The sequence below is a fragment of the Myotis davidii genome, unplaced genomic scaffold (genome assembly GCF_000327345.1).
Source record: "Myotis davidii unplaced genomic scaffold, ASM32734v1 scaffold570, whole genome shotgun sequence".
NCBI classification, from domain to species: Eukaryota; Metazoa; Chordata; class Mammalia; order Chiroptera; family Vespertilionidae; genus Myotis; species Myotis davidii.
Window position 1 is genome coordinate 231,525 of NW_006283631.1, and position 12,430 is coordinate 243,954.

Below are 12,430 nucleotides of genomic sequence, written 5' to 3' on the forward strand. Positions count from 1 at the left end.
AAAGAGAAACATCAATGATGAGAGAGGATCATCGATCAGCTGCTTCCTGCACATGCCCAGGGGTGGGCCTTGACCAGGAATCCATCCCATGGATCCTCCTGGTTCATGGGTCGATACTCAACTACAAAACTACACTGGCCGGATTTACCCTATGTCATTTTTACCACATTTGCCAATGCTGCCACTTGACAAATATTCTAAGCATCTATATTAATAATAGAGGAATATGCAAATTTTCCAGGACACCATCACAGTAACAATAATGACCAAATAGCAGCTGCTTGGGGTGACAAGGCAAGCAGGGGGGTTAAGTGAGGGATGACCAAACGATTGAACAGCAGGCTGCATGGGGCAACCAGGCCAGCAGGGGAGGGCAGTTGGGGGGGACCAGGCAGGCATGGGAGGGCCATTGAGGGTGACCAGGCCAGCAGGGGAGGGCACTTGGGGGTGACCAGGCAGGCAGGGGAGGGCAGTTGGGGGGCATCTAGAGCAGCAGGTGAGGGCAGTTGGGGGAGATCGGGCTGGCAGGGGAATGGTTAGGGGGCGTTCAAGCTTGCAGGTAGAAGAGGTTAGGGACATTCAGGCAGGCAGGCAGGCAGGGGAGCAGTTAGGAGCCAGCAGTCCAGGATTGTGAGAGGGACGTCTGACTGCCTGTTTAGGCCTGATCCCACAGGGATGGGGCAGTAGAACATCCTTCAAGGGGTCCAGATTGGAGAGGGTGCAGGCCGGGCTGAGGGACAACCCCCCAGGCACGAATTTTGTGCACCAGGCTTCTAGTATCCATATATTAGTATAAACATTTCTAGACACAGATACCCTCTAACTTTATGCAGTGGGGCCTTGACTTACGAGTTTAATTCGTTCCATGATTATAAAAATATATAAGTATACTATACAACATATGTTATATATTATTATAATAAATACAAACAACAAAGTTTTGATGAAGGTTACATTACAGTAAAGCTCAATTACATGAAGCTTAAAAGTTTAGCATCAAAATGATTGGGCACTCAGTGCTTTGGACTGAATGCTTTCCCTCAAATCTGTATGTTGAAGTCCCGTTCCCCAATGTGTTGGTGTCTGGAGGTGGGGCCTTTGGAAGGTAAATAGGTCATGAGGGTGGAGCCCCCATGTGGGATCAGTGCCCTTTAAGAAGAGTCAGGAGAGAGACTATGGAGCTCTCTCTCACACACCCATAGGCAGATACAGCAAGGCCTTCATCTGCAAACCAGGACAAGGGCTTTCACCAGAAGCTGACCATGCTTGCACCCGCTATGTATGGATATCTGGAGACCTCCAGCCTCAGAACTGTGAGAAGTAAATTCCTATCCTTTAAGCCACCCAGTCCATAGTTCTCATATTGAAGCTCAAACTCTGTTAAAAGTTAAGGAGTAAAAACATACTGTGGAGTCACCGAAATAGCCTGTCTTTTAAAGACAGATGTAGTGGTCACATTTTATTATTAGTCCTATTATTTATTATATTATGAAGGTCTTTGCAACCTTTCGGATCTTATTGACTCTTACTTGTAAATAATTCTAACTTTAGGATTTTTAGCAATTTTTTTAAATTGTTGCCTTAGATATCAATCTAAGAGCACAACCCAGTTTTTTATGTATAATAATCACTAAGTAGTGTTGGCTAATTCCAATGAAATCATCTCATTCTTCCTACAAGAATTAAATGGTATATCGTTCTTAACCAAGTTATTACGCTTCCTCCAGCAATAAGACCTATTCAAGGCCACTGATCACCAATGTGCTAGAGAGAGGCTGATAAAAGTAGTGTTCCCAGAGCTGGTGTTACTCTTACATGAGCCATCAGGTAGGGGACAAGCTACAGGCTAAACATCCTCTCTCTGACAGCAGTCCTAGCACCAAAAATATGTTTATATAAAGTTTTATTCGAAACCTCATGAGCCACTTAATTCTATCCACATCCAGGACACCTCACCTCCTTGGTCACTTATTGAAATTTTAGCCACTTCTATTGCATAACTTGCTTCTGCTCTTATACAACATACCTTTTCTTTTCTCTTGTGATATTGTCTATCCCTACCCTACCACTAATATTCCTTCAGAATGTTTCTATGCGGCTTTTTATGGTCAGCATATTTCCTCAAATCATTTTTCCTTTCTTTTTTATACAATACTAGAGGCCCAGTGTACAAATTCATGCACGGGTGGGGTCCCTTGGTCTGGCTGGCTATCAGGGCCAATTGGGGCTGTCTCGCCCAGTCCCTATCAGGGCCAATCAGGGCTGGCCAGCTGGGGGGAGGTACCATGTGAGGTTGGCTATGGGAGCACACTGAGTGTCTGTCCCCTGGTGGTCAGTGTGTGTCATAGGACTGGTCTACTGGTCATTTGTTCTACCAGTCGTAATGGTCACTTAGGCTTTTATATATATATATATACTAGGGGCCCGGTGCACGAAATTTGTGCACTGGGGGTGTGTGTGTGTGTGGGGGGAGTGTCCCTCAGCCCAGCCTGCCCCCTCTCACATACTGGGAGCCCTCAGGCGTTGACTCCCATCACCCTCGAATCGCAGGATCGGCCCCTTGCCCAGGCCTGATGCCTCTGAGAGAGGTGTCATACCTGGGAAGGGGACCCGCATTTCCCCCCATCACTGGTTCTGCCCCCAGCCCAGGCCTGATGCCTCTGGCCCAGGCGTCAGGCCTTGGCAGGGACCCCAGACCCCTCCAATTGCTGGCTCTGCCCCTTGCCCAGGCCTGATGCCTCAGCCAGAGGCGTAGACCCTCATCACCCTCCGATCGCCTGATCGGCCCCTTGCCCAGGCCTGACACCTCCGCCAGAGGTGTCAGGCTTGGACAGGGGACCCCCATCTCCCCCTGATCACTGGCTCTGACCCCCGCCCAGGCCTGAGGCCTCTGGCCCAGGAATCATGCCTGGGCAGGGGACCCCCATCTCCCTCTGATCGCTTGCTCCACCCCCCGCCCAAGCCTGATGCCTCTGACCCAGGCTTCAGGCCTGGGCAACGGGACCATCATATCCCCCCAATCCCCGGCTCCGCCCCCCGCCCAGGCCTGATGCCTCAGCCAGAGGAGTTGACCCTCATCACCCTCCGATCACCAATCACCGGATCGGCCCCTTGACCAGGCCTGAGGCCTCTGGCCGAGGCATTAGGCCTGGGCAGGGGACTCCCAGCTCCCCGCAGTTGCAGGCTCCACCCCTGCCCAGGCCTAACGCCTCTGGCCTAGGCATCTGGCCCAGGCAGCGGGGACCCACAGAGGCAGCAGCTCTGTGATCTCCTGCTCTGCCCCTGCCCAGGCCTAACGCCTCTGGCCTAGGCATCCGGCCCAGGCAGCGGGGACCTGCAGTGGCAGCGGGGGGCGCCGGGATCGCGGGGGCTCCGCCCCTGCCCCTGCAGGATGCCTCTGGCTGAGGTGTCTGGCCCGGGCAGCGGGGACCCGCAGCTGCAGTGGCCCCGCGATCATGGGCTTCGCTTTAGGCCCAGGCAAGGGACCCCTAGCTCCCGGGACTGCCAGCTTCGACAGTGCCCAGCTCCCATTGCTGGCTCCACCCCTACTTCCTGCTATCACTGGCCAGGGCGGAAAAGGCACCTGATTCTCCGATCATGGCTGGGGGGCAGGGCAAAGGCCGCCCAAGGGTCACCCAGCTCTTAGCTCCCCCCTGGGTTTCCAATCACTGTCAGTGGCAGGGGGCTTCTTCCTGCTTTCCCTTTCGCCTCCCTGCATTGTGCCTACGTATGCAAATTAACCGCCATCTTGTTGGCAGTTAACTGCCAATCTTAGTTGGCAGTTAATTTGCATATAGCCCTGATTAACCAATGAAAAGGGTAGCGTCATACGCCAATTACCATCTTTCAAAGTATTTAGAACAAAGAGATTCTCACTCTCTTTTCCCTACCAAGAACCTTGATTTTCCCTGAGGACCTAGCATCCATTATATCATTTTCTAATGCTTATTACTCCAACCTCAAATTCCCAGTGTCTCACTAAGCACATGAAAGGGTCAGGAAATAAGAGCAGACAAATCAGGATTCTTCTCACAATGTCATTCATCCTTTTCAATCTCATGAAAAATCCCCTCATTTTTTATTCATACTGGCCAGCTATATATTACCTAGTGTTAGCAGCCAGGTCAAAAATTCTACATTTCTTGAGACCTTTTGCTCTTGGCACAAAATCTTCACCTACATTCTAATTCTATTCATTGCCATCAATGACCCATCATTCATGATTTCCTCTTATTTAAGTGCCCAAGGTCACAGACATAGCATATAAAAGATTAGAAGACTCTGCAAAAACTTCTGTGTGTTTAAATGGAGAAAGTAAGTTGTCTATTATTTTTCTCTTACAGTTCCCTGATTTCTCTTGTCCTTTGTATTTATTTTCCTTAATTCCTTAAATTATTTATGTGATTTTTCTCTTAACATTGTGTACCTTGTCCTTATTTTTATAAAGAGTAGTAAGCAAAACTAGGCTTAATGCTCTTTAGGTTTCCTTTCTTTCTTCACTATTCCTTCTGAAAATCATTGCAAAAGAGAATTTGAGGCATTGCTAATATTAAGTTTGATAACAGGATAAAAAAATCAAAGTATTTAGAACAAAGTAAAACTAGAAATAGAATAGTAAACAAAAATTATAAAGGAACAAACACTCCTGTACACATTTTCATCTGGGATCAAAATTTGGTTCTGCATTCTCAGTGGTGAAAGCAAACGGTGAAAAGTAACCTCAATGACACCATGGGTTCATTTTTTCAGAAGAAATGCATCTTTGCTGGTAATAAAGTGTGGGCAAGATTTCTCTTGTGGGTATTCATTACATATTATCCAGTGTCCTCAACAACACCTGGAATGCAACTATGATATAAAACTTAAAATAGCTCTATCTTAAAGCTTTGCTGGCTGAAAACTGAGAAAATAGAGCTATTCAGTGAAAGCAATTCAGAAGGCATTCAATATAAAATGATAAGATATATAAATCTCTTTGGTCAAGTTTGATTCAGGATACATTTCAAACTGGAAAACTCATAGAACACCTGTTACCAACCACCTATCAAAAGCAAAACAATCAACAAAAAAACGTATGCACACTTTAATAGCTGATAGCTCGATTTTGAAAATGAAATGTATTTTAATAAACATTGCCTTTATAATTAATCAAAGTGTGTGTAGACATTTTTGGGGGACACCTGTATATATGATTTCAAGCACTGAAGAATTCTAAAATCTCAAGAACTCTGAAATAAAACCTGATTCAACCCTGGTCTATGAAATAAATTGGCCTATTTGTGTTCTTGCTTATACCAATTAAATGCTGAAGCATTTCAGTTATGATCATCTTGGTTTGAAAAAAACTTGACCTCAAAACATCTTCCTTTGTTTCTGACAGTTATTGCATGACAAACTACACTAACATGTTCAAAACAACTATGAATATGCTTTCTGCTTCTTCGATTATTTTCTTTCATTCTTATTCATCCATTGTGCTAATTATTGTATGCAGGATTCCTCTTGTTCTCTGAACAAATGCTGAATATGTTTAAATCATGCATGTACTCACCTTAGCTTTATCACCATTGTACCCATCAAACCAGGTATTTTAAAGAGGAGCTTGCTATCTATTGCCACATACAAATATCCCTAAACTTAGTGAGTAACAGAAACCATTATATTATGTTCACAGGAATAGAAAGAGGGCATAGTATGGATGGCTTGCCACTGCTACGCAATGTCAGGGCCTCAGATGGGACAGGAGTGGGAGGGGGGAAGAATGACTAAATGGCTGAGGGCAGGAATAAGATAGGTTTCTTCTCTCACCTGTCTGGCTGGGGTGACCCGACATGCCAACATTGGCTTCACTGCAGCAAGATCCTGATTGGTTTGACTGTCCCCACGGTGGCTCAGGGTTCCAAGGATGAGTATTCCAGAAAATGGGGTAGAAGCTGCATGGTCCCTGTGACCTAACCTTGAGACCTCCCACAGCATCATTTTTTAAAAATATTTTTATTGAATTCAGAGAGGAAAGGAGAGGGAGAGAAAGACAGGAAGATCAATGATGAGAGGGAATCATTGATTGGCTGCCTCTGCATGCCCTCTACTGGGGATTGAGCCCACAACGCGGGCATGTGCCCTAGACTAGAATTGAACCTGGGACCCTTTAATCCGCAGGCCGACACTCTATCCACTAAGCCAAACCAGCTAAGGCTATAAAGTATTTTTTAAATACAGGCAATAAAATGAAAAAGTATGTATAGGACATCTAGCCTTTTAAAATCTTAACATATTTATTTTTCAATTTGCTTTAGAGATAATTTTTAAAACACTGAAACATAATAGACAGAATTGAGGCACCCTATGTAAAATTTTAATCCCCTCTTGCCTTCCCAGTATTAATGACTACAATATGTTTGGAGTCCATTATGGCATATTTTAAAAAAACCTATTATTAGATATGCATACAGCTATAAAAATATATAGTAATGCTTTGTATTGTTTTGAACTTTCTATACACAGAAACAGATTGAGCACTTTCTCTATACCCAATACTGTTCAAAACACTTCACATTTTCAATTTAGATTAAAAAAAAAGTAATGTCCTATGAATAGAAAATGCCACACACACACACACACACACACACACACACACACACACACACCATTACAGATGAGAAAAATAAATTAGGCAAAGAGACATTTGCAAAGAACTGTGAAGGTCTGAGACTTCACCTTACTTAAAAGCTAACAAGTTAGCCTGCCAAAGATTCACAGATACACACAGAAGACAGGAGACTCCTGGGTAAGACAGTTTATTGCTCATGGTAATAGTAGTACCCAGCATATTAGCATTTACTGCACTGGTTCCCTAAATCCAGTTCCCACAGGTCTTCACAAGGAGGGTCAGATAATACCTGCATATGTAGGAGACTGTGTTCTACAAGAGGAACAATGAGCTGAGGAAACCTTTACTAATATTCTGTAAGCATGCCTGCCCCTTGTTCCAGAGGAAGACACCGTATCTTCAAAGGCTATTTACTATACAAGAATCCTTAAAAAGATAGTTCTAAGCCAAGTGCTTCCCTCGCAAGATCTGCAGATATGCAGCAGACCCACTGAGAGTTGCTTGCCAGTTAGATAAAGCAGCTTGCTCCAGGCACAAAACTATAAGGTTGTAACAGGTTTGAAACACTAGAGACTGATGCCATGGCCCAGGCTCTTGACTACAATGTTATCCGACCTCTTCATCAGCAAATAAGAATTCCTGTTTTTAAATCAGTGCCCGATATTGGAATGTCTTTTTTTGTTATAATCTAGTAAGATTAGTGATGAGTTGGAGCAAAATAGATTTATTGGCCATTTGGTTTTCCTTTACATGCCCTTCCTGACTCACTGCTTAGCAATTTACTGCTAATTTACTTATTTTTCTTTTTGTCCTTAACTGACATATAGGAATTTTTGTAAATACTGAACAGCAAAACCACATTGTTTGTGTACTTTGGAAAAAATCTTTTCCTTTCTGTGGCTTGCCCTTTTGTTTATACCAGGTACGATCTTGTGTTTCATAAATAAAAATAAGTGTAAAAGCATTATATTAATTGTAAGCAAATTAGTTGTTTTCCTTTATGACTTGTGCTTTTTCTTTCTGTAGAATTTATTTCTTAAAAGTATTTTCTTTTGTCCAGTCTGTAAACTTATCTTTAGATGTTTCTTCTAAATACTTATTTTTTGGTTCGTTTTTAAAAGGTAGGTCTCCAGTCTTCAGTGATTTTTGGTCAGGGATGACTGTTTTGTTTTGGTAAACATCAAAATGCCTAAATGTTTACCTAAAATTATTCTAAATTTTATACAACATGAATGACAGCTTATCTCTGATAGCAGCTGTCAGTCATGATTCAAAAATAGAAAAGAAGAAAAAGAATGAGGACCTCTAAGCCTCAAACAGTGTTTCTAACTCATTTTTTTTTATTATTTGTGAGCTATTGAGAAACATAGCCCAAGGGAATAGTAAGAGTGATTATACAGTACGAAAAGTTAGATAAAAGTAAATAGTTATAATGTATAGTTTTCTTATTCGTGTTATATGTCATTTTATTATTCATGTTATATATAGGTGGCAATCTTTCAAAACAAACAAAAAATAAAGCTAAACCACTAGAAACTCCATTCAAATGTTAAAATAAGTATCAGAGTTCTAGTGTAATACAGATTGTAAATATCGCATTTTTTTCTAAACCCATACTATTTGATCTTTTTGTCAAAATAAATTCAGAATTAATAGCAAGTCCATGTCTATTAATTAAAAATTTATCTATCACGAGCTCTTTAAGCTTTTATTCTCACAAATTTATAACATAGGAAAGATGACATGATACATGGTAACCTTTTCATTTTTATTTGTTTTGACCTGACAATTTTACATTTCAGGACTGCATGCCATTCTTTGTGGGGTTTTTTTTTTCTTGTAAGCTAGCTAATCATCTAGATTGAATGTGAATGCTTATAAAGCAGCAGAAACCAACTAATTATGGCTCAATTTGGCTATATGTGACATAATTTCATTCCTGTACTATTTCTCTTATGGAATGTCACACTAACTTAAGCTGTTACTTTTTAGAAGGAAAGAAAAATGATGACCATCTTATAAAAATAACGTGGAATTAGAGCCATAATGTTTTAAGTGCCTTGAATTTTCAAATTTAAGAATAGCATAAAGAATATACTATTAGTTTGAATCTGTAAAAATAGACAATTTATATTTGTCTGTAGGAATTATAGATAAATTTTGTTTTATTTTCATGCATTTTAGTATTTTTCTAGATTTTCTATAGTTATTAATATTATTTTACTAAGACATAATATTATTAGTGGAAAAATATATTTGGTTTGAGAAATAAATGTTGATGAATTTATTCATTATCTCTGCCAAATATTTACATAGAGTTAAACACAATAAGGGGGTTAGAGGCACCATGCCCTGTGCAGTAAAAATTCCACATATAACTTCTAACTTTCCAAAAACTTAACTACACAACACCCGTGGTATAGCAGGAAACTGGTTCTAGGACCCCCATGGTTAAGGAAAATCCACAGGTGCTCAAATCCCATATGTAAAATGGTGCAATACAAGACATACAGTTGTCCCTCCACATCCACAACTGGTTGGATCTGTGGACTCAAAACTAGGTATACAGAGGACAGACTGTATATTAATTAAAAATAATTCACAGTGTTCAAGGGTCAACTTTACTCTGACAATTTCATGATAGGAAGAATATAGAAGACATGTTATGTAAATTTAATTTTCAAAATGAAAGATGTGAAGAAAATGTTGAAACTCTAACAAAAATCAAATAAGTATTTTAGCAATAGAGAGATATAACATTCAATAGAGATATGATTTAACATGGAAAAAAGTAGCAATTGCCCCAAGTGTATCTACAAATTCAATACTGTCAAAAATCAAAATTTTGGCTGGAACACATATTGCTCCCTGTAAAAAACATGAAAAAAGTACATAAAGAGCTAATTTGACTTAAAAAATAAAAATAATGATAGAGTCACATTCTTTATATCAGATAGTAAGCCATAATGCAAAGACCAATTAATGGGTGTTGTGTGAAATATCGCATAAAGAAACAAATGGAACAGAATATAGAATTCTTATTGATGTGTAGCTGATATATTTGAAATTATAGTGATGATGATAACACAGAGCAATGCGAAATTATAGATTGCTTAGTATTGTTATCGGGAGAACTAACATTCTCTGCAGCATATAGTCTTTAACAGACATAGTATACAAAAGATTAAACATGGATTAAAGCATGAAAGCTTTTATAGAAAAATAAGGCAAAATAGTAGAAGAACCTCATCTAGGGGTAGGATAGATTTATTTTCGAAGATCCCAAAGCACAAAACCTGTGGGAAAAATAAGAATTTGAATCAATATTAAGGATTTCTGTTTAACCACAAAGTTCAAATTGTTTTAAAGAAGGTCTCATGAGCACTATATCCCATGTGTTTGTGCATATTGCTAAATATGACTATTGCCAAGACCTTTTGTAGAATTTGTGTCACTGCCTTCTCACATCAAGTGCTATTATAGAGATTTTCCCTTCTGGTATGTGATTTTTGGCCCAAATACCCCCAAGAATTCTTTAAAGTCCAAAAAGATTAACCAGGGATGAATCAGTGTTGCATGCACCTGGATCAAGTTTATATAAGACTTGGTCTGAGGAAATCTTTCTTCTGTAACCTTTAATATACTCTCCCATCTTTCCTTCAGGGACTCAGTTATGTTTACTAAAATCTCCTTTCCCTTCCATAGCTACCATTTCCCAAAATTCATTTTGCTTGATTTTCTCATGCCTGTACTATACATTCCTGTTTTCAAAATTGTCTTTTTCATTTATTCCGATTCTAGCATGACTTTATTACTGTGTCTTCTGTTTATTCTAATATATCCCACTTTCATCTCTTTCTAGGCCATATCACCTCTTCTTATAGTTCTTATCATAAGGAATGATGTATGATTCACAGAATAGATGAAGTTGCATTTAGAAAATTTAATATATATATTGCCCTAGCTGGCTTGGCTCAGTGGATAGAGCATCAGCCTGCGGACTGAAGGGTCCCAGGTTCGATTCCAGCCAAGGGCACATGCCTGGGTTGTGAGCTCGATCCCCAGTGGGGGGCATGTAGGAGGCAGCCAATCAATGATTCTCTCTCATCATTGATGTTTCTAACTCTCTCTCCTTCTCCCTTCCTCTCTGAAATCAATAAAAATACATTTTTTTAAAAAAGAAAATTTAATATAATTACTGAGGATGTCCAAAGCAAAAACTGCCTGACTAATTTCCATGGCATGGATCTTACCAATGAAAAAATGACAGACCATGATTGAAGCACATGTTGATGTTGACTCTACTGATGATTATTTGCTTTGTCTATTCTGTGTTGGTTTCACTAAAACACACAACAATCAGATTCAGAAGGCCTGTTGTGCTAAGCAGCAACATCATCTTCTGCCAAATTTGGAAGAAGATGATGAAAATCAGGACCCAAGAGGTGCAGACAAATGACTTGAAAGAAGTGGTCAATAAACTGATTCCCGCTAGCATTGGAAAAGACATAGAAAAGACTTGACAATCAATTCAACCAATTTATTCACTCCATAATGTCCGTGTAAGAAAAGTCAAATGCTGAAAAAGCCCAAGTTTGAATTAGGAAAACTCTTGGAAATTAATAGTGAAGGTAGCAGTTTTGAAAAGCTACAGGGGATGAGACAGGTGCTAAGTTGAATGAACTGATGGATATGAGCCTCCAGTCCAAGAAACTGTTTAAAATTCAGACTTTTAATGGTGACAAATTGTATTTGTAGAAAAAAATAAATTAGGTTGGGTCCACCCTAATTTAATATGGCTGATGTCTTTATGAGGAGAAGAGACAGACTGAGACAGACAGAGAGAATACCATGTTATAACAGAGGCACAGACTGAAGTGATGTGTATACAAGACAAGAAAACCAAAGCTTGGCAGCAACATCAGAAGCTAAGAGACAGACAGGGAACAATTCCTCTGCTGGGGCTTCAGGGAGATTTGGACGTCTAGCCTCAATAACTATGAGATAATAAATTTACTATTGTTTAAAGTCATCAAACTTGCCTATTTTTTTTGACAGCCCCAGACAATTAATACACAGAGGATCATGATTACTTTGTTTGGAGACCTGCCAACCTGCGATCACATGCAATCAATATTTATGGTTTGCCAAAGCTATCTATGCTTCATTTGCTTTCTAATGCCTCAATAATAGGAAATTACTTCATGAATCATTTTATAAATAACTATTAAAAATATATCAATATTTGTGTATATTAGATTAAAGATACAATCAAAATGTCACTTAAAATAAAACCTGAAGAGACACAAACAGGTATTTCATTTATTATTGCGAGGTGAATGTATATTACATTTTAGTGCCATTTGCCAAAAATATTTAAGTGTTTTCTTAAGCAGGCAACATTTTTTAAAAAATACATTTTATTGAGTTTTTTACAGAGAGGAAGGGAGAGAGATAGAGAGTTAGAAAGATCGATGAGAGAGAAACATCGATCAGCTGCCTCCTGCACATCTCCTACAGGGGATGTGCCCAAAACCCAGGTACATGCCCTTGACTGGAACCGAACCTGGGACCTTTCAGTCTGCAGTCCAACGCTCTATCCACTGAGCCAAACCGGTTTCGGCAGAGCAGGCAACATTTTATTACAGAAACCCATTTCAACTGAAGGGGGGTTTGGATGAAGGATATAGGGGTTTCGCACAGAACTTGAGAACAGGAAGTAAAGCTGAGCCTTCCGTGGAAAGAGACCTGGAGGTAGACAAACAGTAACCACAGCATCTACTTTCATTTAATTTCCCCCTCTCTTCTCAGAGGTTGAAT